At 46.5% G+C, this 26657-nt stretch overlaps 1 long non-coding RNA gene across 3 annotated transcripts; it reads left to right on the top strand.

Annotated features, from left to right (window-relative positions):
• The first annotated feature begins 6696 nt into the window (after nucleotides 1-6696).
• On the top strand, nucleotides 6697-25151 carry LOC132015623 (uncharacterized). Of its 3 annotated transcripts, XR_009403730.1 has the most exons (6): nucleotides 6697-6787; nucleotides 7595-8567; nucleotides 9080-9453; nucleotides 21512-21625; nucleotides 22477-22558; nucleotides 23719-25151. It is a non-coding gene; the product is annotated as an uncharacterized LOC132015623 (long non-coding RNA). The 3 variants fall into 3 exon arrangements; XR_009403729.1 differs by lacking the exon at nucleotides 22477-22558; XR_009403731.1 differs by lacking the exon at nucleotides 22477-22558 and having other exon boundaries at nucleotides 21512-21646.
• Nucleotides 25152-26657: the final 1506 nt, after the last annotated feature.

Here is a 26657-nt window from a genome sequence, read left to right as displayed (position 1 = left end):
ACTAAATGGATGAGGAAAGTAAGAGATGGAAGGCATGCAAGCAGGGTTGTTCTTCTTCGTTGGGGTGAGCGATCAGAATGTGTGATAGAGATGGAAATGACCAAGGGCAAGGGGGAAAGCTCCCTTTTTTGGGGGGCTGTCACCGTGCCAAACCAAGCTGAGAGCCATTGCCTAGCTCATTCTACAGGTTCATTTGGGCACAACTTCACAGAGGGAGCTGGGGGTGCGTTCCAGCAAGTTGGCTCTGCCATCAGCCCAGAGGGATGGCAAGGCTGACGCTGTGGAATCAGGCATCCAGGTGGGGCTCAGATCAGGAAGGTTCTGCACTGTTGACCAGTCAATGACCTAGTTACTGCGCTGGGCTTGGTTTCTGGTCAGTGTATGTTCTTTGGTTTCAATAACAGCAAATGCTCAATACTGCTGCTCATGAGGACATTCCTGGCTCTCCATTGCCCGGGGGCAAGTGAGGAAGGGGCTACAACTTCCCACCCAGGGCCACACCTGTGCATGAGGGCAACTCTCCAGAGAAACAGGACACCTGGGAGCCATTGGCAGCTGATGTTTGCAGCGGTGTGGGGTGGGTGACAGGCTAGGAGAAGAATCTGGGTGAGGTAACAGTGGCATCTACCTTGGAGGGGGGCAGACAAAGTGTGGGGGAAGATAAAATTCCAGATAGGACAGACAGGGAGAGCTCACCGAGAAAGGACCCAAAGGAAGTGAGGGAGCTGGTTGTGTGGCCAAGGCAGGGAGGGGAGAGATTCAGGCAGAGGAGTTTCAGTCAGTGCAAGGGCTCTGGGGTGCTGGTGGCCCCAAGGTGCTGAAGGAGAAGCCAGGAGGTTAGAGCAGAGCAGCGTTGGGGGATGGGAGCGAAGATGAGGTCTGCCATGTCATGGGGAAGAGGCGGCAAACGGAAGGGGTACTTGTGGGTCCTGGAAAGGGCTATGGCTCCCTTCTGAAGGTGAAGTAGCCACTAGAAATTTCTGAGCAGAGGATTGCCATAAACCCACTTGCATTTTAACCAGCTCATTCTGACTAACATGTTGAGAGTAGACAGAAGAGGCCAAGATGGAAGCTCGAAGGCCAATCAGGAGGTCACGCAATAATCCAAGTGAGAGACGAGAGGGACGTGGGCAAAGGCAGTGGCAGTGAGGGTGGTGAGAGCAGTCAGACTCTGGAGACAGTTGAACCAATAGGGTTTCCTGAGAGTCTGATGGTCAGTCATGAGGAGCGAGGAGGCAAGGGAGGCTCCAAGGTCTTCAGCCTGAAATATTGAGAGATGGTTTCCAAGGACTGCGACGGGGAAGCTGTGGGTGAAGGATTTGCAGGGGGATGGTTGGACGTTCTGTTTGGGCCTGTTGAGTTCCTGGTGTCCACTGCACACCCAAGTCCAGACGCGAGTGAATGACGGTTGGGCATCAATGTGGGAGTCAGAAGCAAAAAGATGGTGCTGAAGCAAGAGCAGCAGAGCTCCAGACACAGGAGCGCATCCCTCTTGGCCCAGACCACGTCTCCTTCCGGGTCCCCGGAGTGCCTACCTGTGGTGATGTCACAAGGTGTGTCACTGACCCTCAGAAGCCCCCCCCCCCCCATCCTTGGAGCATCAGAAAGTGTTTCCGAATCACACATACGGAGATGTTCAGAGATGAATGACACTTCTACACAATTCTTACATTTTCAAGACAGAGAAAAGAGAAGGTTGACGGTGGAGACCAGGTTTTGTAAATGAGTCCCCAAGGACCTGCTCTCAGTCAAGCTGCACACACAGCCCTCTAGAGCCTTTTCAACAGAATCCTGTCTGTAAAAATACCGCGCCAGCCTTGAATCAGTGCACCTGTCGCTGGAAGTGTCACCTGTTCCCAGGTGCAGATACTCAAAGGTCATCCACTCATACCACCCTTGGGAAATGTTACTTGCCCAGCCGCCCGTCAAAGCCCCCTTTTCCTGGAAGGAAGATGAGGACAGAGCAGGGACAGAGAACGCAGAGGATTCCTTGTGGCCATCACCCTGGCTGTCCCCTGGCACCATGCGGACTGCAGCCTGGAACCTCTCCCTTCTGGCCACACGCAGATGGAAACATGCCGCTGCCAGAAGACACTAAAGGAAAGAAGTTCCTTTTCCAAACTTACTCTAATTTGGAAACCACAGCACCTGTGCTGCGGTGGAGAGAACACTGGCCCGAACGGCCTCCCGCTGGGGGGGGGGGGGGGCTGCCATGACCCAGCCAGAGGGCTCTGGGAGCGGGCTCAACTTGTATCCTGGCCCCCTCACCCATGACACGGGAATCTGAATGTTCTGTGCCATTGCTCTGAGGATTAAAGAAACAAGAAGAACATCACAAAAGGAGGTGTTGTTTTATTGTGTCATGTTAACAACCTAGCCCTTAGCTATTATTACTGCTGCCCACTTCATCTCGAACTGACTTTGTGCCAAACTGCTCTGTGATTCTTTTCTCCAAGCCCTGGGCTCCTACCCTCCGGGATGCTCCAGGGTCCCACAGCACCCCCCTTCCAGGGTCTGAGACGGCGCAAGCCTGCAGTGACCCATTCGGGTGGGCCAGCGGCTGACCTGCTGCACATGGGGGATGGGAAGGCACTCTCACAAGGCCAGGGACTTGGGAACTGGCACATCTCCCACCTCTTGCTCTCTCTCCCTTTCTCGCTGGAAGAAGGGTACCTTCTGCATTTCCCCCACGTCCGCCTTGCAGCCCAGATCCCTGGAAGAGCTGTACAAAGTGCTCTGAACATCCTATCCTGTGTTGGTTTCTGTCTATAATTTCAAGAAAGCAATCACATCTTACAGTTTCTTCAAGGAAACAGGCTCCGCAGTCAACGAAAAGGCTCAGGCTTCTGAGAGTTTCTGTGTACAACATTTTAGGGTCTTGTTCACGGTTTAATTTCCCCGCCCCGCAACTTGGCTCCCCAGTCTCCTATTGCAAGCAGACACATTACCTGAGATTGGGCGTAGCTTGCCAGGTTAGGAGGGACTCGCTCATGGACAGCCACAGAACTACTGGGTGCCTAGGGCTGTGCCAACATGGGAAGAAGGAGGAGGAGGAAGAAGAGCTCTGGGCTAAGGGCCAGGAGCAGACCCAACTGAGGCAGACAGCAATCTAGGCAAGGTAACCATCTGGCCCCTGACTAAGTTAGAAATAGTATTTGGCTTCCAGTATCAGAGACCTGACCGGAACACCTTCAGCAAGAGGTTTATTCCACTCTCACTTGACAGACTCAACAGCTTGTATAGTGGATCCAAAACGCATTAGAACCCAAGCTCCTTGTAGCTTTCTGCTTCACTGTCCTAGTACATAGCTTTTATCCTTCAAGGTTGCCTCATGATCCAACAAGGCTGCAGGGAGCTCCAGCCATTACATTCGCATTCCAGGCAGCAGGAAGGAGGAACCAAGGAACGGCAAGAAGAGAATGCACACTCTCTACTTTATACAGAGCCTTCCCAGAAGTCCCATACAGCCACTCTGCTCAATGGTCGGCTCAGTGGCCAGCCACATGGCCGCTCCTGACTGCAGAGGAGACCATGCTACACATGAAGACACTGAGGGAAGGACGAGGACTGTTAGTAGCAGCTCAGCCTCCAGTTTCCTGTTCTGAGCAATTCTTCTCTGGCCCCAAACTTGCACACCCACCTAGGAAAAAAAAAAACACATCGTGACGCATCCGTTACTTGTAACTCAAATATCCCCTAGAGAATGTCAAAAGATTGTTTCCAACCCTGTTAGACTATACTCTCCTCCAGAGGAATCTAGTAAATTGAGTTTGATCCACGTTGTTACATTTCCAAGAATAGTTTAGCTTAACAGCAATGTTGCAACTCTCTTCGAAAACCAGTGACCTAAGTGACTTGCCAGATGCACTCAGAAGTCAGATGTAGGTGTTAGTCTTAGCAATGGCACTGTCTGTCCAGACCCTTTGTTCATTCGCCGAATATGTGTTGAACATCAAACCTTCCCGAGACTTTTTGCTAAGTCTTGTGGACCCAAGAATCAACACATGCGATACCACTTCCCTCACAGTGCTCACAGTCTAGTGGGGCTTCTAGAAAATTCACGGACACCTATGATGTATGGTGGGGATGTGCTGAGGCTCCAAGTGTGAGGCTTCCAGTGGGTTCACTGACAGCGTCCTTGACCCAACCTGGGAGTGTCACAGAAGCTTCCACAGAAGTGACCTCCCAGTCGAGAGCCAGAGGTCAGAGTTTTTTCCAAGTGTGAATAATAAGGAAGTCACAAGATCAGAGGATAGAAGAGCCTTCTAACTAGAATCCAGAGAATGAATTGGAAAGGGGCCAGTGTAGAGGCAGGGAGAGCTGTGACGAGTCTCTAGTTTCATCCAGGAGAGCAGAAGAGAAGCAGGGACAGCTGCATGGAGAGCAGGGGAGACCCACTCTGGACGTAGCATCAAGAGAACTTGGGGACTGGCTGAGGAGAGGACCAGCTGGAGATAGGAGGAGGGATTCAAACACAGTGGTGGGTTTCTGGCGTCAGAAACTCCAGACGGTAAGGGGTCTTGGAGCTGCAGATCACAGGGGCCAGGCCAGGACCTGTGGCCAAAACCCGCACTATGGAGGGCCAGCTGCAGTGCCAGGAGCCCAGTCTGCAGAGCCCGCCTTCCCCATGCCCTTCCGTGGGAACACCTGCCCCTGCCCCAGCAGCGGAGTGTGCCTTCCACAGGACTGACCAGAACCAGACGCCTGCATGACCCTGAGAGAAGCCCAGAGCTGTCTGGGCAGGGAAATCTGGGGTGCTGGAAAGTAAGCATGGTTCAGGGGTTAGCATGGGCTTTGGGTGTGTTCTTGTGGGAAAGGGCCCAGCCAGAAGACAGTGGGAGGGAAGGGCTCCAGGCGTCCCTAGGATGGGAGCCCAGGACAGTCCTAGGGCAGCACCGCAGGGAATGAGTTGAGTGCGGGGAGATCCTGGGCTGAGCTCTGGACAGGCTGCGCTTGAAGAACCCGTGGAAATGACCAGAGGCCGTCCGAGAGGTAGCTGTCATTCTGGGTCACAGAAAAGACTGAGATTCACAAGAAAGTCTTGTCCCTTGGCCCTAGGTGTCATGTGTATAAAACAGGACAGAGCTAGGCTGTGTGATGGGTCCCTGAGCCACCTCTCTGTCCCCACATTCTCTGTGCCTAACTTCCCAGACCTCACCGCCTCACCCCAGGGCCAGCGCCCCATGTGCGGGCAAAGCATGAGGAAGTCTGTCCCGGGGCCCGGCCCTAGCCCGATTCACCAAATTCTCGTAATCAGTTTAGTTACAGGACAAAATTCAGATCAGAGTGAGGATTAGCCGAGGAAGTTTGCGAGGCTGCTTTGAACTTCACAGATGAAAGCCCCCCACCCCATTCACACAAAGCAATCCCGAGGTCTTAACCATGACGTAGACATATTGCGACCTCCCAGCCCCACTGCAGGGGCCCCCCAGCTGGGGGATGGGTTGGCATCTCCGACCGCCTTCCCCCCATGGCATTCCACCCGGGGCTCCCAGAGGGCGGGAAATGGATTCTGTCCTCAGCCTGCTGCTCCTGGAATTGCAAGCATTCGATGAGCCGACCCCCCCAGGTCTGCCTTCTCTGAGATTCCAGAGCGTGGCCCAGACTTGGGGGGGGGGGTGCGGGGGGGCAGCCACTTCCCCACCACCACCTCCCCAGCTCCCTGGGAGCTCAGAGCAGAGGGAGAGAAGACGGGACAGAGGCGGGAGGGCGAGCAGCCCTCCTCCTCCTTGGCTCCGCTGCTCACAGGTTTTTGTTCCCAGACGGAGACTGTCAAACCCTGTCAGGCTCAGATACACTCTGAGAGCCCCACATCCGCATTCCTGGAATGTGTAACCGCCGGCTTCACCTCCAGCGGCCCCCAATTCAATAACATGTCAAGTTCCTTCAGTCTCACCAGCGCTAAAACGCTCTCACCTCCTCCCAGGCTTTGCATTCGGGGCACGCGGGCCCTGTGGCTGTCTAAATATTTAAGCGGGGCTAAGGGGCGCCCTATTTCCTCGGAATAAATTCTACTGGGTCGTCTCAGCCCCGGGGGGCTTCCCCTGTTAGTGCCCGCTTCGTGGCGAGCTGGGAAAGCCAAGGGCCACCTGCTGGGCTTGTTGGGCTTTCGGAAGAATGATCACCAATGCTGTCCCCAGAGGTGGGGGTGCGCATGTTGTCAGGCTGTGGTGCTTGGGGGAAGGAGCGGGGCCATTTGGCTCGTTAGTTGGGGGTCTGGCTGCTGCAGTGACAAAGGCTCTGACAAGGTCTGCTACGCCCTTCACTCCCCATTCAACACACCCCATCTGTCATGATAGGAAGCCCGTGACCCACTACCCTGGGCCTGGCATTGCCTCGGAGCTGTGATGCTCCTTCTACACCGGCAGACCCTGTCCTCCGTGAGAATATTCTCTGACTCATCTTGTTCAAACTACATCGAATCTGCAGGCCCCAAGGTTCCTGGGGGACAGATGAGGGCACCCGGGGCCCAGGGATGCCACGTAACCTGTTCAGGATCACACAGCAATTGGTGATAAAACTGGGTCTATGATCCCAGACCTTTGACTCTCTATCCATTATGGGTTGAATCGTGTCCCCCAGAAGGTGTGCTGATGTCCTAAGCCCTGGCACCTATGAATATGACCTTATTTGGAAATAGAATCTTTGCTGATGCAATCAAGTTGAAATGAGGTCTTTAGGGTGGGCCCTAATTCCGCCTGACTGGTTCCCTATAAGAGGAGGGAAATGCAGACCCAGCCACACACAGAGGGAAGATGGCCCTGTGAAGAGGAGACAGAGATCAGAGGTGAGCAGTCACAGGCCAAGGGACACCAGCTTGAAGTTACCCCAAGCCGGAAGGGGCAGGGAAGGGTCCGCCTGGGAGGCCTGGAGACAGGAGAGCCCCACCAGCACCTCGATTTCACACTTCCAAACTCCAGGACTCTGACAGGATACATTCCTGTTGCCTTAAGTCACCCAGTTTATGGCACACTGTCCTAGCAGTCGCAGGAGAGAAACACACCATCCAGTCACATTTCTGATACAAGAACGGGGTGACATTCTGCGTGAAAATGTCCTTCCCTGGAAGCTAGTGAGAGAAGGCTCAATGATGGGCTTGGGACTTCAGAATGCCTGGCAGGTCACCTGTCACATGTAAGGCCTCTTTGGGGAGGACCCCAGACTCTGCCTTCTCTTATCCCGAGGCATGCCCTCCATCAAGGCCCAATGATATGGGCTCCTTATCTATGTTTACACTTTATGAGTTGATGTAAAATCAGAGGGACTTTCCTTCTAAAGCCTGCTCTAGGCTGCCCAACATATAACATGGATCATTTGCATTTAAGTGGCTTACCCATCTGAGGAATTTCAAGGCACTTACCAAACTCTGTGACCCACAGGGAGTGGGTCTCTGGGGTTAGAGATTTCTGGTTTACATCTGCCCTCTGACCTCACCCTGCCCCAGTGACTCCATTAAACTGAGTCATTTAGTTCAGTGGATTCAGTGAAGATAAGGGCCAGTGTAGAAAATACTGTGGTTCAGGCTTAGGACTGACTGTGGCTTGTGGGTTTGGGCAAATGGATGCTTTGCAATTAACCTGAATGTTTATCCTAGTTCTCAAGAGATGGAGATTATGAGCTGACAATTTCCTGAGAATCCACTGGCCAGCTCCTTGAGTCTCTGATGATAACTGCTCACAAGGCATCAGCTGGAGGTTTGCATCCAAGGATGGCTGTCTTCATGCCCTAAAACCCAACAAAACTGATTCAAGAGAACCCTTCAGCCTGCTGCCTTCCACTAACCTCAGATATTGGCTGAGGTTGGTTACTCAAACCCAAGTCTCCTGGTTGCATAACTTTGGGAGTGACTGTCCCAATAAACATGTCCCATTGAATTGCCTCGCTGCTCTCCACTGAAGCTTCTTGTTTACTATGGAATTCCTAGGAATCTAAACATGTCAAGGGACCGTTCTCCCTGCCCCTCAAGGCACACGTTGAACTAAGTGGAACCATACCTTTGCTTTCGTCCCAAACCAACAGGTGGAACCAATTTAAAACCACACGATCATGCAATGCGTGATCCCCCTGTGTGTTTCAGTGTTTCTCCCAAGAAGGACATAATGTTCTTGCCTGAGTTTTTTTTTATCTACGAAAGACAAGCACCACACTCTAAGGGCAATTGGCCTAAACAATTGGCCACTGCTTAAATCAATTATGGTACCCCTGGGCAACCACGGAAAGTCATGGTTTGGAAGAAAATTTAATGACATGGGAAAATGTTTATGGTCTTCTATTAAAGTGAAAAAAGCTGCATACAGAACAGAATGTACCGTATGAAAACAATTATGTAAAAATTACGTATATATTCATAGAAAATCTGAAAGGCTGTGCTCCAAAATGTAGACATTGATGATCTACTCAGGGCTGTGAAAGGGAAATGGCCTGGTTCTGCCAGGCACAAGTGCAGCCTCTGGAGAGAACACGCCGTGGCTGACATCTTGGCACAGCGCTGTGCCTCCTGGGAAGGTCCATCTTTTTCTAATCCTGCATGGCACCAAACTTACTGGCATGAGCTCCAGGGATTATAGGTGAGCCTGAATTTCCTTCTCTGTGCTTTTTCATGTTTTGCAAAAGCTCTTCCATGAGGATGTGCTGCTTTTGTGCCAAGTTAAAAAAAAAAAAGATATAGAATACAACCTATTTTTAAAAGGTAATTGGTGGAAATATGAACACAGACTGCATATTTGATGATATTAAGGAATTATATTTACATAAGCTAGTAATATTGTTGTTACACTTTTGGAAGACTCATTAGCTTTCAGAGATGCAAATTGAAATGTATGTAGATGAAATGATATGATGTCTGGATTTACTTCAACATAATATGAGAAGGAGTTAAGTGGGTAGGAGCAGAGCATTAAAAAAGGTCATGAATTATTCATTGTTAAAGCTGAGTGATAGGTACATGGGGGATTGTAATACTATTCCTTTTTGGCATAAGTTTTAAATTACCATAATACAAAGTTAAAATAAAAACAGAAACTGGTTTAGGTCATGTGGCTGAAACTGACCTGAATTTTTCCTTATCTTTGTTTGATAGAATTGTGCAGACCTGCAGACTTCCAGCGTGTGTCTTCCCACATGGGGGCGGGGGTATGGTGGCTTGTGAGGGTATGATGCCATGAGACCAAGAAGGAAAGCAACAGGATGCCTGCCACCCACCCACTTCTGCCAAAACCGCCAGGATTTGGCAGAGTGGTGACATTTTCACCATCACAGCTGAAGATAAGCAAGTAGATTCCATTAACTGGATTGTGAGCGACTTCACAATAGCCATCCCATGTCTAACAGGCTTAATTACACAAAGATGGGTAACCAACAAGACTTCGTCTCCACTGAGATAAAATAAAAAGGGAAAGGATTCATTTACAGCGGAAGAAACTGGACTTAGCTGCATGGAAAAACCAAGTACAAGTAAGAAAATGTTAAATATCCATGGGTTATGTGTGATCTAAGAATTCTTTCAGCTGTCATAAATACATTTGTCATTAGTTACCAAGTAGTCAGCAGTTGGTCTTGGGGTTGGTTCTACAGCCAATGATGATATCAAGAAACCAGGTGCCTTATTCCTGGTTTGTGTCTTTGTTTTGTCTTTTTTAAGAGACTTTTGTTTTTTTTTTTTTTAACTGTGAACATGTTGTCTCATGGTTACAAGATGGCTGCAGGACCTCCAGATCATCACAGTGTCATGGGACCATGTCCAACAGCAAGGAGCTGGCAAGGAGGGTTGGGGGCGGCATAAGTCTTCTGTCCAGCTCTTTCTCCCTTCCCTTCTTTCCTTCCTTCCTTCTCTCCTTCCTTTTTTTTTTTTTCTTTCACTCTCTCCTTCCTCCCTCCCTCTCTCCCTCTCTTTCTCTCCTTTCTTTCTTTCCTTCCTTCCTTCCCAGAAAGGAAAACTCTTGCCCAAAAACCCTTCAGCACACTTGCCTATGTATCTTACTAGATGGTATTTTGTTGCCTGGTCCTTCCAGCGGCAAGGGGATGAGGAGAATGAGTTACTGGCTCTTTAAGACACAAGAAAGTTGAAAAGAATTAGAGCGGCTTCTGTGCAACCCACCAACTGCCTACTTGCACTTGGAGAAAGCAGCCACCATGTGGAGAACTCAAGATCGTTCTGTTGGAGGGAGAGGACACCCCAGGAGAAATGGTAGCTTCCATGGGTACAGAAGAGAGCTGTACACCGTATCTTTCCTCATTACTGAAGAGGGTTTTTTTATTTTTTTATTTGACAGATCAGAAGTAGGCAGAGAGGCAAGGCAGAGAGAGAGAGGAGGAAGCAGGCTCCCTGCTAAGCAGAGAGCCTGATGTGGGACTCGATCCCAGGACCCTGAGATCATGACCTGAGCTAAAGGCAGAGGCTTAACCCACTGAGCCACCCAGGTGCCCAATGAAGAGGTTTTTACTCATTCTAGGAAAACTGAACCATGGCAGAAAATTACCTATAATGACATTATCTGAAGAAATGCACTGATAACATTTTAGTGTCAGGAGTAGCTTTTACTGGAGGTAGATCTCCTTTATTGGGTACCTGAGGCCAAGCAGAGGCAGAGAAGATCCTCAACCAAGGCCTTCCAAGATTTGGGAGTCAAAGTACAAGGCTCTGTCTTGATCTCTTACATTCTCAGGAACAAAGAGAAGACCTCAAAGAGTTTATTAGTTATGTATTGCTGCACAATGACCCAGAACTTAGTTACCTACGACAAGTCCTCATTATTGCTGGTGATGCTGTAGGTCAGGAGTCTGGGCAGAGCTCACCAACTAGACTCTTTTTCCTGTGGTGGTAGCTAGTTCATTCCTGCAGCTGCATTCAGCAGACGGTGCATCTGCCCTGGAAGGTCCAAAATGGCGCCACCCAGATGTTTGGGACCTCAGTGCTGCCTATCAGCTGGGATGCCTTGGCTGGTCCTCCAGGGCCAATTTCTCCAGGAAACCTCTCCCTCCAGCAGAATAGCCTCGAGTTCCCTGCATGATGGTTGCTTTCCCCAAGTGAAAGCCGAAGCTAAAAGCATCTTAAGGCTTGGCCTTGGAAGTTCTAGATATTGTTTTCACTGTGTTCTAATTGGCTGGAGCATGTTACCAAGTGCAGTCCAGATTCCAAAGGAGGGAAAGAGCAGGCTAGATGGGAGATACTATTGTAGTGGTCTTGGAAACAAGTTGCCACATATGGCAGAAGATTTGCTCAAGATTGAAGAAATTTAAACACACACAAACACAAGCAAACCCACAAATACACTAATTCACAGCTGAAAACCGTTTCACCTTTGGCAGCTGTTTGCATCAACTGTGATACTCTATAATCCTTTTCAAATAAGAGCTTTGGGGTTTGTTGAGGAATCTCTGTCCTTCTGTCATCATCAACCATTGATGAGAGTATAGTGCTTAATAACACCAAACTTGGTGGAGCCAGATTCCCAGATTCACCCAGCTCCCCCACATTTAGTCCTGCGGTTTGGGGTAAGTTTATCTTTGCCCTGTGTGTAAATTGGGGTTAATGCTGCTTCACCTCCACAGTGGTCGTGAGGACTACATGAGTGAACATGTAGATACTTAGACCAGTGCCTGCACAAAGTGAAGACATTATATGCGTTCCTATTATTATATCCATTTACATCAATTGCAGAGCTCCCTCTTCGTGGTGGCAATGAACCTGGTTTTATATGTGCAGTGAAATCTGTTTTTGAAGAAGTAGCTGACACATTTTCTCAACCTGGATTTTCAATTACGAATGATCAGTATCTCCTCTTTGCTACACACTGCACCCTCCCCAACCGCATTCAGCACAACCGATCACTCTCTTTTTTTTATTTACCTGCTCCTCTCTTGGCAGCCATGAACTCACCTGGTTTTCCTGCTGTGCCTCTGATCTCTTTTACATTCTTATTGCTCCTTCTCCTTTCCCTCGCCTCTAAATACTGGCGCTCCTGGGCTCTTCTCTTCTCACTCTGAACTTTCTCCCAGAGCATATCCACTTCTGTGTCTTTAGGTATCATCATCTAATATACTGGATTCTACTGATGTATCTCAGCCAAAACTCTCCTGAGCACTCAAATGTAATGCCACAGGAGCATCTCTCTTTTGAGATCACAGAGATATCTCCAACCCCACATCTGTAAAGTGAGCCTCTACCCAAGTCGGTAACCCCGATCCCTGTTGTTTTTCCAGTCTTCCCCATCTTGGTAAGGGACACTTACATATACTCTGTTGTTAAAACCAGAAACATGGCGGCCACTCTTGACATCTCCCTCTTCCTCCCCTTCCAAATCTAATCCATTACCAAGTTCTGTCAAGTTTTTTAGACTAACCCATATAAAATTGCCAAGTTTATAAGTAAAAAACAACCAAATATTGAAATTTTCATTGAGTTCACACTCATACTTCCAAAATCTCTCTCAAACGTGTTCACTTTTTCCCTCTCCACTGACATCCCACCCACTAGGCTACCATGGACCACTGCAAACACGCTCCAGCTATTTAACTTTTTTTCCTCCCTACCCAGACCAGACCACTTTTCATGCATGACCAATATCATCTTTTGAATGTGCCCTGAATCATGGCACTCCCTTGCATAAAAACTCTTCAATGTCCTCTCCAGAACCATTGCATATGACGCCCTCCCTTACCCTCCACCATCCACCCAGCCTTCCTTCTGTTCCTCATGTTCACCTAGCACATTCTTCCTGAGGCCTGGCATGGAGCCTCCCCTTGCCTGAAGTCCTCTCCCCATCACTCCTGTCCTGGAGTTTTCCTAGTCATCCTTCTCTGACTCTTCCTTGGGAAAGACCTGCCTTGACCCCCACTCTTCCGAAAGTAGGTCTCCCTTCTTCTCTTTTGCAGCAAGATGCCTGTTGTTTTCTTCCATGCCATTTATCGCAAATTATCATTATACACTTATTAGTGTGTTTATTGGTTTCAAGTCTATATTTCCCACTTCAGTTAATCTTCATGACCTACAGAACATGCGTCTATTTTCTTGACCATTACATATGTACCATCTCAGATACAGGAGGGCTCGATAAATAGTTGTTGAACAAATGAATGAATGAGCCTGGGTTCAAAGCCTGAGTGTCAAGACACTGCTCTTCTGGAGAATCATGTTCCCTAGTAGATCCTTCAGACCACATTTCCTCATGTGAGTCACTAATATCTTTCCTATAATCTTTTTTTTTTCTTCCACTCCCTTTTGTTCCTCCAAATTAAAGGAGACACTGCCTTTGTTAAATTTCCATCTTTTTTTTTAATATAGTGGTAAGAATGGACATAATTTCCAGTTCATTCTGTGACTTCATTCCACTGGAGTCTAACTTTATAGTGTTACATTTTACATTTACATTTATGACCATTTGGGGTTTATTCTCGTATAAGCCATGAGGGTTAGATTGATTTTCACTTTATTTTTATTTTTGAGTGACATATAGATGTCCAATTGTCCAAACCACATTTGCCGAAAGACTATCGTTTCTCTACTAAATTAGTTTTGCAAAAAACCAATTGACCATATTGGTGCAGGTCTAGTTCTAGACTTTCTATTCTACTCTAATGATCTATGTGTCCATCACTTTAGAAAGAGACACATTGCTAATTGCTTCACTGCTTTGATGATTATAGACTTTAGAATAAGTGTTAAAGTTATGTTGTATGATTCCTCCAAATTTATTCTTTTTTTTCCAAAATTGTTTTATTTTATTCCTTCACTTTTCCACATAATGTCTAAAATCAGCATATGTATATATGTGTGTGTGTGTGTGTGTGTGTGTGTGTACTTAAATTCAATTAGGGTTTTGATTGGAATGGCATTAAATCAATCTGGGGAAAATTGACATCTTTCCAGTTGGAAAGCCTTCCAACCCATGAACATGTTGGAAGGCTTTCCAATTGTTAGGTCCTCTTTGATTTCTTTTTCAACCATTAGTGTTCATCATACAAATCCTATATATGTCTTGTTAGATTTTTAACTAAGTATTTAATTTGGGAGGTAATTATGACAAGTGTTATATGTTTTAAATTTTGGTTTTCAGTTGTTTATTTTTAGTGTATAGAAATACAATTGAAGTTTGGTGTATTCCTCAATCTTACCAAACTCACTTCTGAGTTTTTGAATTTAAAAAAAAAAAAAATCAAATTCTTTGGATTTTCATGTAATCTGCAAACAGGGATTGTTTTCTTTCTTCCTTTCGAATCTCAATTTCTTCATTTCTTTTTTTTGCCTTAGTGCACTGGATAGGACTTCCAGTGTGCTGCTGAACAAGAATATAGAGGTTAGGGGTGGGGAGGAGAGAACATAGAGGTTGAAAAACTTTGCCTTTTTCTCAGTCCTGAGAGGAAAGTATTCAGCCTTTCAGCATGAACTATGGTGCTAGCTGTAGTTTCTTTGTAGATGTCCTTTAATAGACTGAAGAATCTTCTTTCTATTCCTTTATTGTGCTTGTAAGGCTGTGTGAAGGGACAGAAAGACTATGGGCTTCGAGGCAGAGGAGACTGGCTCTGGGGCTCGGATTGACCACTCTCTCGTTATGCAATGGTATGTGGGGAGTGCAGAGTTTTCCATCCATGGAGCTAAGGGAGTGAAACCTTCCTCATGAGGGCCTCGTGAAGAGCAGCTGAGATTGCATACCTGAAGATCCTGCCGCATATTAGTCATGTAAAAGATGCTCAATAGTTGTGTTTTTATGGTTAATTCCACATGCACCATTATTCCAAAGGTTTGTTTTCCAACACCCTAAGGGGCCCTGCATCCTCTGTCCACCTCCTCTGGTTTCTCTGTTACTTCTTTATCCTTGTCTCTCCTACTCCTTTCCCCTTCACCCTTCCTGCTTCAGCCACACTGGCCTCCATGTCACTCCCCACACCAGGCACCCTCCCCTGATAATGGGCCATTCCCTGTGTCCAAACAGTTTTCCCCGTCAGTATTCACACAGCTGATTTCCTGTCTCCTTTAAGACTTCCTCAAATGCCACTTCTCCATGAAAACCACTCTGACCATCTATGTCCATTTCCTAGGACTACACATTACCATGATCTGGGTGGTTTAAAAACAACAGACATCTATTTTCTAATAGTGTTGGGGGCCAGAAGTCCAAAGTCAAGGTGTTGACAGGTCCACACTTCCACCACAGGCTGTAGGGAAGAATCCTTCCTTGTGCCTTCCAGCTTGGAGTGGCTGTAAGCGTTCCTTGGCTTAGGGCTGTCAACTTCTGCTTGCGAACTTTTTATCCATTTGTGTGTCTCATACCTTCCTCTGCATTTTCTCTTCTAAGCACATCTGTCATTGGATTTATGGTCCACCTGAATAATTCAGGATGATCTTATCTCAGGACCTGTGATAGTTAATTTTTTGCATCAACTTGATTAGGGATGCTAATCAAGTTGATTAGGGATGCTCAGGGATGATCAGAGAGCTGGTAAAACATAATTTCTGGGCATGTTGATGAAGGTGTTTCTGGAAGAGAGTAGCATTTGTATTGATAGACTGAATAAAACAAAGGGCCCTCCCCAACACCGGTGGGCATCATCCAATCCACTGAAAGCCCAAATAGAACAAAAATGCAGAGAAAGGGCAGATTTGCTTTTTCTCTGCTTGAGCTGAGACATCTGTCTTCTGCCCTTGAACTTTGGTGCTTCTGGAGCTTGGGTTTCTAGATTCACATCAGGATTTACACCATTAGCCCCTTGACTCTCAGGCCTTTGGACTTAGACTGAATTATACCACCATCTTTCCTAGTTCTCCAGCTTTCGGATAGAGATCATGGAATTTCTTGGTCAATTCCTACAATAAATCTCTTATCTATCTATCTATCTATCTATCTATCTATCTATCTATGCATCCGTCCATCCATCCATCCATCCATCCATCCTACTGACTCCGTTTCTCTGGAGAATCCTAATACAAGATCCTTAACTGAATTATATCTGCAAAGACCCCTTTACCAAATATAGTCACTTTCACAAATTCCAGAGGTTGGAATTCAGACATACCTCTTGGGGGACCATTATTCAACCCACTATCCCACTCTACTTAATAACTGCAAAATTATGTGTGTGGACACACGTGGTCCTTCTGATGCCCCTTACTGTTCTTATTTTGAAACCTAATGTACTGTATCATTTGCTTATGAATAAGTTTATTGTTATTTTCCTCTCCCATTAGAATGTAATTTCCCACTGGAATATAAATTTTGTTCATTGATAAAACACTTGATCATTATATTAATAGTTCATTGATGTAACATCACTAGAGGTAATATTCTAGAGCGATCACTAGATCACTCTGGTGATGCTTGGCATATAGATGCTCACTAAACTCTTACTGAATGAATGAATGAATGAATGCCACATGTTATGGGAAACGAGTGGCCCAACTAGCTACTGGCATACAAGCAGAAGTCAATAAACACCTGCTGAATGAATGTCCCTAGGAGGACCCTGGGAGATCCTAACTGAAGAAACAGAGTTATTCTCTTCCAAGGTTTACTTATCTAGTTTTTAATTCTTTTTTTTTTCCATCATCAGATTTCCAAATCCTGAGCTGCCCCATTTAGGAGCAGTGATTCTCCATGGGTGACTCAGTGTTACATAGTTCCTGAGCTGGCTGAGCTGAAAATTACACCCCCCAAATCAGAAAAGGTTATCCTTCCAGAGAATAAATTCTGGTCTCTTAATAAGATGTAATTAATCACACCGATGAGCATATTGACCAAAAATAGTTTCCAAAGAACAACTTAATGCTGGATAATTATAAATCAGAGGGTTTGATGACTCCAAGATGCTGCTAGTGGAGGCATTGGTGACCCAAGTGGAGCAAATCACATATTCCAGGGGAAGCTAGAGATGGGAGTGTGGTCTGTGCCTGGTTTCTAGATTGCTGCTACCCCCTTGGCAGCCCACTCATGCTCACCCTCATTGACCTCTATGAGCTGCTCCAGGATATACTCATTTCTTTATTTCATGAAATAATGACCCTTAAGATGAAAATTAATTAATTAATTAAATGACTGGCTGCCAAGAATACAGTTTGGGAGCAGGGGTGTTTGGTTGCATTATCTTATTTTAATTTGCTTTGGTTGTTTTCACCTTCTATAAATTTCACTGCACAACAGGAGACTTTATTTTTTTTAAAGATTTTATTTATTTACTAGAGAGAAAGAGTGAGAAAGCACAAGGTGGGGGGAGCAGAGGCAGAGGGAGAAACAGACTCTCCGCTGGGCAGGGAGCCTGACGTGGGGCTCAATCCCAGGACCCTGAGATCATGATCTGAGCTGAAGGCAGCTACTTAACTGACTGAGCCACCCAGGCAACAAATGAAGACTGTAAATAAAAGTTTCTTTCCCTCTTCCACTGTTGGTGGGAATGCAAGTTGGTGCAGCCACTTTGGAGAACAGTGCAGAAATTCAAGAAATTAAAAATAGAACTTCCCTATGACCCTGCCATTGCACTACTGGGTATTTACCCCAAAGATACAGATGTCGTGAAAAGAAGGGCCATATGTACCCCAATGTTTATAGCAGCAATGGCCACGGTCGCCAAACTGTGGAAAGAACCAAGATGCCCTTCAACGGACAAATGGATAAGGAAGATGTGGTCCACATACACTATGGAGTATTATGCCTCCATCAGAAAGAATGAATACCCAACTTTTGTAGCCACATGGATGGGACTTGAAGAGATTATGCTGAGTGAAATAAGTCAAGCAGAGATTGTCAATTATCATATGGTTTCACTTATTTGTAGAGCATAACAAACAGTATGGAGGATATGGGGAGATAGAGAGGAGAAGAGAGTTTGGGGAAATTGGAAGGGGAGGTGAACCATGAGCGACTATGGACTCTGAAGAACAATCTGAGGGTTTTCTGATGGAGGCATAACACTCCATAGTGTATATGGACCACATCTTCCTTATCCATTCATCCGTTGAAGGGCATCTTGGTTCTTTCCACAGTTTGGAGACCGTGGCCTGCCACAAGTGAGCGCTGTGTACAGCCAGGGGACAGTGTTGTGGGCTCCTCAGTCCTTAGAGCTAGGCGAGGAAGCAGTAAACAAATAACCATGCAATAAAATCTATATTTCCGCAGTGAAAAGCTGTCAGGGAAAAGAACAAGGGAAAAGGAAAAGAATAAAAGGAGTTTGATCAAGGAATGTTTCTTTAAAATTGGAGCACATAGACTGAGACCCCAGGGGTGAGTAGGAGTTATCCAGGTGAGTAACATTCCAAGCAGAAAGAGCTACATGGGAGAAATAAGAGTGGGGTTAAAGTGTAGGGATACCTCCTTACACCAGTTAGAATGGCAGAGATGAACAAGGCAGGAAACAACATGCATTGGAGAGGATGTGGAGAGAGGGGGAAACCTCTTACACTGTTGGTGGGAATGCAAGTTGGTGCAGCCACTTTGGAAAACAGTGTGGAGATTCCTCAAGAAATTTAAAATAGAGCTTCCCTATGACCCTGCAATTGCACTACTGGGTATTTACCCCAAAGTTACAGATGTAGTGAAAAGAAGGGCCATCTGTACCCCAATGTTCATAGCAGCAATGGCCACAGTTGCCAAACTGTGGAAAGAGCCGAGACGCCCTTCAACGGATGAATGGGTAAGGAAGATGTGGTCCATATACACTATGGAGAATCATGCCTCCATCCAAAAGGATGAATACCCAACTTTTGTAGCAACATGGACGGGACTGGAGGAGATTATGCTGCAGAGAGAGTCAAGTATCGTATGGTTTCACTTACTTGTGGAGCATAACAAATAACATGGAGGACATGAGGAGATAGAGAGGAGAAGGTAGTCCAAGGAAATCGGAGGGGGAGACAAACCATGAGAGACCGTGGACTCTAAGAAACAAACTGAGGGTTTTGGAGGGGAAGGGAGTACGGGCTGGGTGAGCCTGGTGGTGGGTATTAAGGAGGGCACGGATTACATGGAGCACTGGGTGTGGCGCATAAACATGAATCTTGGAACACTGCATCAGACGCTAATGATGTATTTTATGGTGACTAACGTAACACAATTTTTAAAATTAAAAAAAAAAAGTGTAGGGAGGAAGAGGAAGATGCGTGCAAAATGAGGTCAAAGAGGTTAACCAGGAATGGGTCATGTAGGGCCTGGCAGCCCTCACTGAGTAATCTGGGATTTTGTTTCTTGGTACAAAAGGAAGAGACTTGTTTTGTTTATGTTAGGTTCAGCTACAGTGATGGAAATCCAAAATAACACTCTATTAAATGAGGCAAAAATGTATCTTTCTCTCACACGTACCAAGATTTATATAATCTGCCAGAGGCGAGGGTGCCTATCCACAGTTTCAGGGACTAGCACCTTCTATCTTCCATCTGCCAACCTCAGAACACAGTTTATCCTTAAACCTCAGGGTTCAAGATGGCTGCTTGAACTCCAGCCATCACATCCACATGGCAGTGTGGAAAGGAGGAAGGAAGAGATGTTTTCCCCCTTTTCAGGATATGCATCATTTCCACCAACACTCCCTGGCCAGAACTGAACCACTTAATCAAGTGACCAGACTTGTCTGCTAGGGAGACTAGTGCACAGAATGTGTCTATGTGCATAGTTAAAAACTGGATACTTTATTGTAAAGGCAGACAGGGAGAATGGATGAACACCAGTCTCTGCTATGCCAAGACCTCTTATAAAATAGGACACTGGTTTCATTGTCAGGGGTCCCAGGTTCTACAGGGCTCCTCCAACACACACAACTGTTCTCTGGTGACCTTGAGAATTCCTTTAACTTCTCTGGGCCTTTGATTCTTCATCTGCAAAGGGAGGTTATCCTGCCTGTCCCATAAAAGTGTTACGTTAACTAGCAAGGCTGTAATAATAAAAGGGCTTAGCAGGGATAGAAGTAAGCAGTTTTAGGGAGGATGTTCATTTTATCTAATCTGTAAACTATTTAAAGATTGGGAAATAAACAAACCTCTCTCTTTCCTATGTTCATCCTGTAACCTGGCAACCAGCAAGAAGTCCTTAAGTGCACAGAACTAGGCTGATGTCATCAGCTTCCTCAGAAATGCCAAAGTTAACCTGACTGGCTGGCTCCCTGAGCAGATGGCAGCCGCAAAGCCCTTGGTCACAGAGCTCAGGTTCCTGAAACAAATGACCAGAATATGGTTTCCAGTAAAGCTGGATGTGTTCATTCAAAAAAAAAAAAAAAACAAAACAAAAAAAAAAAACAGGCTGGATGTGTTTACATGTCACAAAGAAGCAGGATTTTGAATGAATTGGTCTCTCAACTCTGGATTAGAAGCAAAGTGGAGACAGACCTAGAGTCCATTTGTCCTTGTGCTGAAAAGCTCCCTCCACCAAATAATATAATCAGATTAGCTATTGTTTGTGAACTGCCTGTAAGCTAAGCAGCAGACTCTGGGCTAAGCTCTTTAAATAATTATCTCATTCAACACTCAACAGTCCAAAGAGGCGGGTGCCAGTCACCCCTCTGTTTTCCAGATGAGGAACTTGGGGTCTCAGAGGCCACAGTTATGTCAAGCTAACCACGCGATCTGTCCCAAGACATCTGGCTCTGTAACCCTTGAATGTAAACCATTGACGACCCTTGTCTCCAACTGCCTGAAGTCTCAAGACGCCTCACGTCCAACTTGGCACACGGGCCTTACAGGCCCGCTATGTGCCAGGCTCTGCACTGGGTCCTGCTGTTGCAGAGACGAAAATGATACGGTCCTAGTTCACAAGGAGTTTGCAAGCTGGTGAAGAGGTACAGTGTTGCTGGGTCCGCTGAGTGGTTGCCTCATGCATGGGAGGAGAGCCTAACCCACCCTGGAGGCCATGCCAGAAGCAGTCAGGGAAGGCTTCCTGGAGGAGGCAACATCTGAACTCTGTGTGAAATACCCTTGAACGTGTCTGAGGTAGTATATATCACACACACGCACGCATGCGTGTGCACACACACACACACACACACACACACATTACTGCTTTAGAATTACTCCCTTTTATCCATCAGTTTGATCCTCCTAATGTGTTCACAAACAGAGCTGCCGTCACCATTAGTAAGGATGGCTGGGTGGGCTTTCCTGAACTTCAGCCCACCTATTTTATGGCTCAGGGATTTCATTTTAGGTTCCAGCAGATTTTAGAGCAAAAGGCAGCCTCACATAAGAATTCAGAGGCTGACAGAGGCCTGGCCCACACCTGCCCCTGCCGCCCCCCTGTCTGGAGAGCTGGGCCCCTGGCGTGATCCAGGTCAAACTTTCTTCTCCCCACACTTCCTTACCACGGGCCAGTTCTGACCTTCTTTCTCATCTTTTATCCCCACGATCATTGTTTCCATGGAGAACATTTCATTCTGTTGAAAAACACAAGCCTTGAGTCAGAAAATAATAATAATAATAAAGCATGTGTTCAATGAAAATATGCTTTTCTGAGGGTCCTCATGTGGAAGGGTCCAGGTCCTGCAACCGCCCATCTGAATAGTCTTTCTCTCTCAATCTCTCTCTCTCTTTTTTTTCTCACAGGGTAAGAAAAGTGAAAAGCCCGGGATTCCAGCCCATTACAAGAGAGTGAGATCCAGAAAGGGTGACGCAGGAACAGTGGAGACAGCCTGGGTTCCTGGCCTTGCCCCCTGAGAGGTGTGCTCTTCTGGATAATCAGTCAGTACTTACTAGAACTGGGGCCTGGCACAGAACTTGCCAGTGGGTGGCAGGGGTCCATGGCCGCAAAGAAGGAGTGTGGCAAGGGGACTTGCTGGGAAGCTGCACTTCACATTCAGGCAAACCATCTCTGGTCACTGTCCAAGATGGCAGCCGGGCCGTGATGAGGAAGGAGCTAAAGGTTAAAGCTAAAGGAAGCTAAAGGCTTCCTTCCAGGTTAGAAAAAAGACAAGATCCAGGGAGAGAGGGAGGAAAAGAATGAATGGACAAAAGGGAGAGAAAGAGAAAGAAAAGTTAAGAACCAGGGTTTCTTTCTTTCTTTTTTCTTTTCTTTTTTTGAAGAGCTTATTTATTTATTTGACAGACAGCGATCACAAGTAGGCAGAGAGGCAGGCAGAGAGAGATGGGGATGCTGAGCAGAGAGCCCAATGCGGGGCTCGATCCCAGGACCCTGGGACCATGACCTGAGCTGAAGGCAGAGGCTTAACCCACTGAGCCACCCAGGTGCCCCAGCACCAAGGTTTCTAAAACCAGCTTCTGTCAGAAATTCTTGTCACCATTTGTTAAAGGTCTAAAAGCCCCATTTCATGAAAAATTGTCAACATTTACCATTAAGACTAGAACTCCTCTGTGCCACGATGGAGTGAATTGAAGCATTTCAGTCTTGGAGAAAAGCAAAATTGATTTTAAATCCTCATGCTACTGCTTCTTTGCCAAGTGACCTAGCATAAGCCTATTTCCTCCAGAGTGAAATGGGTATGAAAATCCCTCGTGGAGGTGACAATGCCTGGGCAGGCCGGGACCCTGGTGGGCCTTTCCTTCTCTTGCAGGATTAGAAAACCTGATGGCCTGGCCAGACTGCTCCCTACAAGACAGGTCTCCGAGGAAGGCAGCTCTAGCTGCTAAAGGCAGGTGGGGCAGGGGGAGGGGGGGTGGCTGTTGGGAGGGCATAGTGAGGGTGTTAGACCACCATCAGGCTTCCAGCTGGCCGGCTCTGGCCGGGCATTTCATTGATGATCCCTGGTGCACTGGGTTCTCACATATTAATTACTTTTCTTATCCCTGTGCACAGCCTTGTGATACTCTGGAAAACAATGTACTTCTCCGCACATTTATATCCAGAGCTCTACAGCTACTGTCCCGTTTTGGCTTTTTGTATGTTTGTTTTTTGTTTTGTTGTTGTTGTTGTTGTTTAAGTAATCTCTATGCCCAACATGGTGCTCAAACTCATGACCTCAAAATCAAGAGTCACATGCTCTACTGAACGAGCCAGCCAGACATTTCTGTCCCCAGTTTTTAAGTTGATGGCACTTACGTTCCTTCTTCAGTAGCTGTCCCCTTCTCTTGGGTTATGTCGACCTGGGCTGAGCTCACTCTCTTGAGTAGGGATTTGGCTCATGTTCAAGTTCTCAGAACCGAGCCCAGTTTGCTGTAGGGGCTGTGTGACTACGTGTGTGTGCGCACGCGCACATGTGTGTGTGTGTGTGTGTACATGTGTGCAGGAATGGATATGTGTGTGTGTGTGTGTGTGTGTGTGTGTGTGTTCCCACCCAGTATGGCACCTTCTGTCAGCTCTGCCTTTCTAATCCCAGCCTCTCTTTTAATAAGTTCATCCCCAATCCTTTGAAACATTTCATCTTGAAACCCACAAGAATGTTAAGATTCTAGCTGGGCTTCAGGAATTATATATTTGAAAAGTCACTTCAAATTGCATAAGCATTAATCTGGGAACATTATCCTTTTTGAATCTTTCAAGTTGTTTCACAAGCAAATCTAAAAGTGTCCTTCTGTCTCTCTGTTTAGCAAGTTAATTAACCATTCTAGCATTGTCCTTATTTTTGATGCTAAGACACCCCCACAGTACTTCCTTGCATGATGATTTCTGACAGCTCCTGATATAGTTTGCAACTAGAAAAAAAAAATGATATTCTCCAAGATAGACTTCAAAGAATACGATTCTCCAGGAATGGAGTTAAAAGAGAAACTTACCTACGTAGCAATTGCTTTGGAATGCACTTTAGTACAGTAATTTCTTAATGTGATGACACAGTCTGAATATGTTTTCTTTGCAGGGTTCTTGAAACAACTTAGCAAGGTACTTTGTGCTGTGGAATGAGATACTTCTCACCAAGTCAAGAGATCCAAGCCCTCCAAAGAGAAATAGAACATAAAGCCTATTTGGGGGGATAGCTCCAAATGAGAAGAAAAGCTAACCCTTACTAAAACCAGGAAAATCCAGTGTCCTTAAATGAAGTGGTACACCTCTTACACTGTTGGTGGGAATGCAAGTTGGTGCAGCCACTTTGGAAAGCAGTGTGGAGATTCCTCAAGAAATTAAAAATAGAACTTCCCTATGACCCTGCAATTGCACTACTGGGTATTTGCCCCAAAGATACAGATGTAGTGAAGAGAAGGGCCATCTGTATCCCAATGTTCGTAGCAGCAATGGCCACAGTCACCAAACTGTGGAAAGAATCAAGATGCCCTTCAATGGACTAATGGATAAGGAAGATGTGGTCCGTATATACTATGGAGTATTATGCCTCCATCAGAAAGGATGAATACCTCACTTTTGTATCAACATGGATGGGACTGGAAGAGATTATGTTGAGTGAAATAAGTCAAGCAGAGAGAGTCAATTATCATGTGGTTTCACTTACTTGTGGAGCATAAGGAATAACACAGAGGACATGGGGAGATGGAGAGAAGTGAGTCGGGGGAAACTGGGGGGGAGACAAACCATGAGAGACTATGGACTCTAAGAAACAAACTGAGGGTTTTGGAGGGGAGAGGAGTGTGGGATGGGTGAGCCTGTTGGTGGGTATTGTGGGGGGCACATATTGCATAGAGCACTGGGTATGGTGCATAAACAATGAATGTTGGAACACTGGAAAAGTTAAATTTAAAAAAATAAATGAAGCGGTTCCATACAGTCTAGATGAAGATATTAAAATGCAGTGAAAACACTTTACTCTTGGATATATGAAATACAATTGTCGACTTAGAACCCACTTAGTGTTTCACGGAGACCTCATCTGCATTTCAGCTATTCAGGTATGTTTCATTTTGTCATAAAATTTACTAATGTATCATAAAAATTGAAAGGCACGTTTTAATATTGAGGGAGAGTTTCCTTTTATATAAAAAATAACTGTTTTCCTATTTTAAAAAGTTACACACACAGACATACAAAGTTACACAGAGGGGTGCCTCGGTGGCTCAGTGGGTTAAGCCTCTACCTTTGGTTCAGACCCTGATCTCAGGGTCCTGGGATTGAGCCCCACATGGGGCTCTTTGCTCAGCAGAAAGCCTGCTGCCCCTTCTCTCTCTGCCTCTCTCCCTACTTGTGATTTCTGTCTGTGAAATAAATAAATAAATAAATAATCTTTAAAAATTAAAAGAAAAGAAAAGAAAAAGAAGTTACACAGAAAAGCCCAGAGAAGATAAAAATCACCATAGTCACACCTTTAGGGAGAATCACTATTAACTTTCTGGTCAATCCTTCCAGCCAATTTCTCTGCATAAATAAAGTAGTTTTTAAAAATTGAGCCATCATCGTGTGTCTACAATTGTGGGTCCTGGCATGTTGTCCTTGTGGCTCCTTCTGAATGTATGCTGGGGAGGTTTCTCCATGTCCTCATATGCTCTTCCATCAGCACTGGCTACACAGTCTTCCACTGAATGAATATACCCCGGTTTTTTAACCATCAGCTCCCCGCAATACGTCCCCTGGACCAACAATGGCATAGAAAGGTCTTTGGACGTATCTGGGATCCGTTCTCTGGAAAACGAGGTATGAATATTTGGAACACTCTTCCTATATAAGGCTGAGTTACCCTGCAGGAAAGCTGCACGAGTTCATACGCACCCCGGGAATGTACGAGAACAGTGGGGAAGTTGGACGTGCGGACTCTGGGCTCACAGTGTGCCTGGGCCGCCCTCCAGTCATGGGATACTCCTCAGACTAAGGAAAACGGAGGAGATAAATGTAAGTCATGTGGCCATTTTGAGGATTAAACGAGATAAAGAGCTCAGACCCGCAAACAGCAGTTCATGACCATTAGCCAGATTCTTGCACGTGTGATTCCCGTCTCTCAGCAAACACTTCCGAGTGTCCTCTGGCTGCGGGGCTCCGTTCCCGGCCCTGGGGATGCGCAAACAGATGAAGATCGCGGTCCTCTCCGAGTTCCCGGTCTGGTCCGGGGAGGGAGGAGAGAAAGAATGAACAGCATAAAAACGAGCAGATGTACTAGAAAAGTCATTGTACGGTGTATTGGAAGGCAGTGAGCATGGTATGGGGGGGACAAAGCAGAGCCCAGTAAGGATTTCCAGGAATTCAGAGGGCTCGGGCTGGAATTTTAAAGAAGCGTTATCAGAACAGACGCCGGTGAGAAGGTGACAGTTGAGCAAAGACTTGAAGGGGCCCTCGGGTTAGCCCAGCCCATAACGGGAGAGCGGCTCAAAGCCGGAGCACGCCTGGAGGCTCCGATCCAAGCAAGGGGCAGCGTGGGTGGCACCAAGTGCTTCAAGGGGAGGACAGGAGACGGTGACATGAGCGAGGTGGGGGTCGGGAAACAGAGCGGGGGGGGGGGGGAGACTTTTTCTCTGTGTGGAGCGAGGAGCCATCACAGAGTTCTGAGCAGGGGAGTGACATGATGTCTCACATTTGGTAGAAATCACTCTGGCTGCCATGTGACTGGTCATAGTGACTCTGACCAGGGTAGGAGGAGCAAAGGTGACTAAAGTGGTCTGATTCTAGACATGTTGGGGAAGTCACACCAGTAGGATTTCCCGTGGGATGTGACTTGAGTGTGGGGTAGGAGAGAACAGGAGTCAAGGATTCAGTCCATGGCTTTGACCCGAGCTCTTGGAGGTTGGAGTTAACTTTGATTGAGAGGAGGGAAGATCAGGAGTTGAGTTTGACAGGTGCTAAGTTTGAGGAGTGTCCCAGACACCCACGTGGAAATACTGAGGGGGCAGCAGGCTGGATGGCCGTCTGGGCTTCGGGCAG

The sequence above is a fragment of the Mustela nigripes genome, chromosome 1 (genome assembly GCF_022355385.1).
Source record: "Mustela nigripes isolate SB6536 chromosome 1, MUSNIG.SB6536, whole genome shotgun sequence".
Classification (NCBI taxonomy): domain Eukaryota; kingdom Metazoa; phylum Chordata; class Mammalia; order Carnivora; family Mustelidae; genus Mustela; species Mustela nigripes.
Note: the sequence above shows the minus strand (reverse complement) of the source record. Positions and strands in the feature narration are given on the sequence as shown.